Source organism: Oxyura jamaicensis, chromosome 6 (assembly GCF_011077185.1).
Source record: "Oxyura jamaicensis isolate SHBP4307 breed ruddy duck chromosome 6, BPBGC_Ojam_1.0, whole genome shotgun sequence".
NCBI classification, from domain to species: Eukaryota; Metazoa; Chordata; class Aves; order Anseriformes; family Anatidae; genus Oxyura; species Oxyura jamaicensis.
This window is the reverse complement of record NC_048898.1, coordinates 34,127,242-34,133,680: the sequence shown is the minus strand read 5'-3', so window position 1 is coordinate 34,133,680 and position 6,439 is coordinate 34,127,242. Positions and strand designations below refer to the sequence as shown.

Below are 6,439 nucleotides of genomic sequence, written 5' to 3'. Positions count from 1 at the left end.
GGGGGACTTCCAGCGCTCTCCTCCCTCTCATTTTATCAAAATAATTACTAATACTATTATTCTTTTAAAAATCTCAGATTTTGTATTTTGGGGGATGAAAGCAAAAAGCAGAAAAAGAAGCAACAATAATAATAATATTAATAAAAAAAGCACCGCACCAACCCCCTTAACGTGTGACAGGGACTGCAGCAACACCCCGGCACATACTGTACGGATCTTTGATCTTCTGCATCGCATTAAGTAACAAAGACCAGAGGACTTTAGATATGTACGAGATAGGCTGTGTCTGATCACAGCCCAGTGCTCCGTCCCATTCCGGACCGGGGGCTGTGCCATCGATTTTACTATTATTTTTATTTTTAAGCGGGATTCTTCCAAGTGCGCCTGATTCTTTTAATTAGATCGTTACGGCCATTGTAATGTTTACTCCTGTATAATCTCTTATGAATAGCATGGGACTTTTTAACATTAATGTTGCATTACTAGCATTTAGAACAAACCACTGAAATAGTTAAATCTGCAGGATGCAGTTTGCAATTTCTCCCCCTTTAAATGTTCCCACAACATATCTTTCAAAGGGTTATTACTGCTTATTTTATTAAGGCAAGGTAGGAAAGGACTAACACACAAAGTCAGAATCCGTGTGTAGCCACGCTAGGTTATGTGCACGAGATTTCATGCAGCTTGTGTGCTCTTACAAAGCATCTGAACGCTCAGAAAAACGAACAAAGTTTTTCTCCTTGCAAACATTTGGCTACGTATTTACCACAAAACATTTCCTCGATTGTTCTGTAGGCTGCAATAAAAAATGGGAAGAAAAAAAAAATCACCTTTAAGGAGATCCTAGAAAGCTGTGGGTTTCCACCTTTTCTGCTCCTCTGCTATTAGTCTTTCCCCTTCCATTATATTCCATTATGTGCCTCTAACGCGGGGCTGATGAATCAGCTCACCTTCCTCCTGTGTGTCCGTGCAGCCAAAATCTGCAGCAGGAAAAGATTTCACGAAGGCTTTTCCAAAGCGTAAAAAAATACAGCGTAAGAGATAGCTGCGAAAGCCCCGGTGCCTGCTCAAAAAATAAAGGGACATGCATTTTGATATATTAATAGAAAAAAAAAAAAAAAGATATATATGTATTGCTTTTAATTTAAAAGAGTAGGGCTTAATACCCAGAGCCAGAGACATGACAATTAGTACATCTGACATTTACAATGCAGATGTTTACGATGTGAATAATAGATGGAAAGAAAGTGAAAATACAGTTGTTGCAGTGAAATACTGCTTAGTTTTATCCACAAAACCTAAGAACTTTGCTCAAGCCACTATGCAAGTGTGAGAGGGACTGTTCCTGATGTGCATAATTTAAGTCCTACAGCACTTGTCTGAAAGCATGCAAAATAATAAATTGCAGAGAAAAAAATAATAATGTTTCATCTAATAATGGGGTGTTGCAAGAATTGTTGTAAAAGAAAGCTTGGCCGGGGGGGAAGGCAGCCTTTAGGGGAAAAACGACATGAATTTCCAGCAGCAGGGTTGTGTAATGATTCTATATTTTTAAAATGTGCCTGTACTCCATTCATACTATTTAAGTACTTAAATAAGCGCAATAAATGTAAATAATTGACTGCTTTGCAAACAGAAAATTGGGCAGAAAAGTAATTTTGAATAGCAACTTGGCTTACTATACCCAGTGATTTGGTGCCCTGTAAAATGCATTTGACACTGCTGTTCATTAAGCCAGTGCTATTGAGCCTTCTTCACATTCATTAGTGATTAATTCAGACAGATATTTAACTTAATAAGGTAAGCAAATAAACAAAAAATCACTTTCTGTGCCTTAAGGTTTTTTGGACCTCTAATTGGTTTTGTGCACTAATTATCAAGATTAACACCTTACACTTTTCTCACTCCTTACACTTAGGAGCTCCCAGTGGAAAAAAAGTGCACAACCTTGGGGGAATCCTTTAAGTGCAAGGGGTTAAGAGTTTGTCTATTAAAAGCAAGATAAGCAGTGAAAAAGGAAAGACCAATTCCAGGTAAATTTAGATAATAGCAGGACGAGGAGGCAGGAGCTTGCACAGCTGTGTAAGCAGTGACACTGCTTCTTGTGCATGTGGGAAGGAAAGGTTTTCAGGAGGCTAGTTCGTGTTTCCAGCATTTCTGAACAAATAACTGCAAGCTCCCCGATGCCTTGCGCTGATTATAAGCTGTGCTCAGCCCTGATAAATGGCATCGCCAGGCAGCTCTGCTGCAGCAGTCCCCTTTTCTCACACCAAGAGTTCACCACCGGCGTTCAAAAGTTCCTTTTAACTCCTCTTCCCACCGAATCCTAACACTTTATGCTAGTGCCAAGCCCTGGCAATCTGCTCTGGCGCTGGTGGAAATGACACCGCTGGGGATGTTGCCTGTTGTCGTGCCTGGTCCTCCTCTCCCCGTGGGCCCCGTGCAGGGGACCTGTGATGCGCGGCAGGAGGACACCGGTGGGAGGATGCTGGTGGCCAGTGCTGGCCCAGCAGCTCCAAGCACTGGCCCAGCTCTCCCAGCTGGGTGCAGATATCGAAGTTCATCGCTATTGTGCCTCGACATCCCCTCTGGAAGTGGTGCTGATTCAGCTGGAAACCCGCATGGCACCGGCTGTGCCACTGGCCCACGCTCCCGTTGCTTCCAGAGGAGCCCCAAGCCCAAGTTCACCTCCAGTCAAGGCACGAGATTCATTGAAAGTCATTTTAGCCAAGCCGACGTTACAAGTTGTTGCTAATGACAGTTTGTCACAACCGAGTGCAATATTTACTACGCAGTATCCCAAAATAACCAGCAGCCCTGAGAGAGCTCATTGCCGCTTCTCCTTCCCGAGAAGCCCCGAAGATCCACCTCGCTCGTGGATTGAACCCCGTGTCACTTTCCAGTAGTTTTTGTAGCATTTGGGGATTTTTAAACTCCTTTTCCTTTAATTCTTTTCTTTCTTTAATGGGTGACTGGATAAATTCAGTGGTGGATTTTTGTGACACTAAAGCAGCAGATAAGTCTATGATGCACTCTAGCTATGTGGTTTAAAAATCCCTTACCATATGTTTTCTCACTGGAATGCCTCGTCTTGCAAAATTACAGGAACCGAAGCTTAAAAACACAATTAGGTAGTTTAAAATGAAATATTAAAGAAATACCACATATTTTCTGATATGCCTGCGATGCTTTTCCTCGCCTTTCTTCCCCCCTCTTTCTTTTTGCTTTCTTTTGTATTGTTCTTTGAGTTGCTCAAGAAGCCCAACTGTATTCAATTGTTGTACTAATCATGCTCCACATTTTTCTGATTAGGTTATATAGGCTGTGGTTAAATTATAAATGAAAGAACGAACTACCAGAGTACTTGTCATAACAGTATCTTTTATGTTGTTACAGAAGATTGGGGGGGGGGGGGGGGGGAGGAGGGGGGGAGGAAATCAAAAAAGGCTTTACATGATGAAGACTCTCCTTGCCTGTTTTGTGCTCCTCATGCTATCTGTATAGACAAGTAATGCAATTTGCTGGAATGTTTTTCTCAGGTATGCTGAGAACTACAGCACAATATTTGTCCACTGAGAAAAATGTGAGAAAACTGAATACATAATACATAAAGATGCATATCGTAGGATAAACTTGGTTGTACACACAAACACACCCTCTCCAACTTCAGTTTATTTCATTACTGCATTATAAAGCAGCATGAAGCATTTTCTCCTTATGCCATACATGAGAAAATAATATTTCAAGATTCAAACTGATGTCTTACATTGTTATCTTCTGTACTACTGTATGCACAGCACAAACATAACTGAATATCTGCCTGATTTTAGTGTATCTATTTGTTTCCATGACATTATTTTAAGTCACTGGCCATAAAACTGATTTTATGGAGGACTAGAATTATAATAATTAAACTACTTGACTGAGGGCTCACCTTCTATCTCTACTGAAGACACTGGTGGTTTAAGAATATATTTCATATTCCTGAAATGAATCATAAACATAGCTTATGCGTTACAGCCTTTAAAACTTGTGAGTATGGTATTTACAACAATAGCTACTAGGAAAATGGCTCTTTTGGTGTATGTTAAATATCTGCTTCCTAAATACATTTCATTATTATTATTACTATTTTTTTTTTTTTTAACAAAAGTATAGCCGGACAAAGCTGGGAGGCAGAGGAGGGAGGCAGGGAGGGAAGCCTGCCGACATGAGGCAGATTCACACCTCGCATGAAGGCGTGCATGTCGCTGCCTCCCAGCACTCGTACAGCAGAGCTGCTCCTCAGTTGTTCTCAAGCCTGAAACACAAAGCCGGTGCTGTGCCCTGCGCACAGACTGCTGTGCATTTTAGTGGATAAGCAGGTCCCTAAGCGTAAGATGGGATTTATTTATATATATTTTTTTTGATGCAGAACCTGATGCAAGGTGCTGTCTTAATTGCCTGGCGCCGAGCACGGGCCGGGCACCGCGGTGCGGAGCGGGCCATGCGCGGGCGACGAGCCCCTGTGTCAGGCACGCCGTGAGCGCTGCTTTGTGCACCCCTGCAACCAGCCTGCAGGGTCCTGGTTTGGGGGGCTTTATTGGATGAACTGTCAGTGCTTTCCAGGATAACAAACCTTGTTTTATAGCACTTGGTGGAGTTTGGTTAGGGGCTACCTCTGAGCAACATGAACTTGGCCTTGCTGTGTGCCTTGCACTAATACCTTCACTCCTGTAAGGAATCAGGGTACTTGAGAAACAGCCTGCAGCCATACAGCTGATTATTTCACCAAATTTGCATCTTTTCAACAGTAATGGGGACGGCTTTTGCAAATGCTCCCAGGCTCTAAATAGATGTTATGTGGCTGTTTCTAGTTGCTTCCCTCCCCTGGGCCCTCGCCATGCACCCAGCCCCTGGGCTGGCACCCTCCTGGTGGGAGCCAGGCCCGAGAGCCCTCGGGTGCCCTTTTTGGGGAGAGCTGGGGTGTCCTCCAGGGGACAGGGGTGCCCAGAGGTGTCCCCAGGCACGGAAGAGCTGGGTGTGCTTTTTGATGGAAAGCTGGTGAGGGAATGTGGCTGAAGGGGAAGGCTTGTGAGGGTGCTGCTGGTGCCCCAGGGTGGTGGTGGTGGTGAGGGCCTGGGGGTGCCTTTCCCTGGGAATGGCACTACAACTTTTTTTTTATTATTATTATTATTGTTAAGAAACACAAAGGCTGAAAACATAGATTTGATCTTAAAAAGAATAAAAAAGAGAGAGAGCAAAACTGCTTGTGAACCTGGCTGTCCCAGTGAGGGGAGGGAGCAGGCGCCTCATGGCCACCCTGCAGGGGCTGCGCAGCTTCTGCTCTGTGAGCATTTGTGGTGCCCAAACCACCTGGGGGCTGAATTTCTAAAATTTCACCTTCAGATGTCAGAGCTTCAGCTCCACAGGCAGGAGCATGGGTACCCACCCACCAAAACAGCAGTAAGGCCAGAAGCTGACAGGCCGGGGAAGGCCGTGGGGCACAGCAGAGCAGGGTGGTGGCTGGGGCTGATGGGGACAGGGGCCTTGTTTTGTCCCCAACAACACGTGTAGGCTTTCCCCTGAATAAATTAAGCACAGCTCAGCTTTCACACTGAGGAAAGGTGTTATAGTTGGAGGTTCCTGCTATTTTTTCCCATTTTTGCTACTCTACTGGATATCTGAACCTCATTTTGCCTTTCTTTAAAATGTGAGCCTGCAGCTGAATTCTCAGCAGCCCTTGCCTCCTCCAGGCAACCTCCCTTTTCCCCACATTTTGCAAATCCTGGGCAGTGCCAGCCTGGTAAAATACAAAACCTCCCCCAGACTGCAAGAAAATATCAGTAGTGGTCTCTCTTAAAATCCACAGAAGGAAACCTAAGGATTAGGCTAAAGCCCTATCCTTAATTTATCTGTCGTGTGGAAGTGTTTCAGCACACAGAGCTTCCCTGGAAGGATCACCCACAGTTTGGAGTTTTTTCCTTCGTCTAGGCACCTCAGGGTGATTTAAAAGACAGAGGAAACTCTCAGAACCGCTGTATTTAGTTGAGCACTCATTATAAAATGGATTACGGGTACAGTAAACCATAAAGACTGTTTTAGAGCCATTAAGGTTCAGCTTGTCACTGCTGACATGGACGCACTCTTACACCATATATTCCTGACATGTCAGGAGGTGCTTAGGGATGCTTTCATACATGTTTTATTGAAATGACAGGCTATAGCTTCTTTGACTGCTGTGTATATGCATGGCTATACGCTAGAAATCCAAATGAAACTCCTCTTGAAAAAATAAAAATCCTTACACGTATGTAATGAATGCCAACTTAAGTGATAAAGTTGTCATCTATGTTTTATTTTTAATATTCTTGGTAATAGAATAATGGGATCACATTTATCCCTGGAATAAAATGCAGCTGAAATCAATGAGACTTGCAGTGAATTGAATTCTGCAGTT

The 6,439-nt window shown here is 43.6% G+C and overlaps 1 long non-coding RNA gene across 1 annotated transcript in view; it reads right to left on the bottom strand.

The window, feature by feature from the left end:
- Nucleotides 1-975, bottom strand: part of LOC118168747 — an 18,930-nt gene extending 17,955 nt beyond the window's left edge. The window contains exon 1 of the long non-coding RNA XR_004751770.1: nucleotides 831-975. This is a non-coding gene — a long non-coding RNA (uncharacterized LOC118168747). The remainder of the gene's footprint in view (nucleotides 1-830) is intronic.
- Between the last annotated feature and the right edge of the window lie 5,464 nt (nucleotides 976-6,439).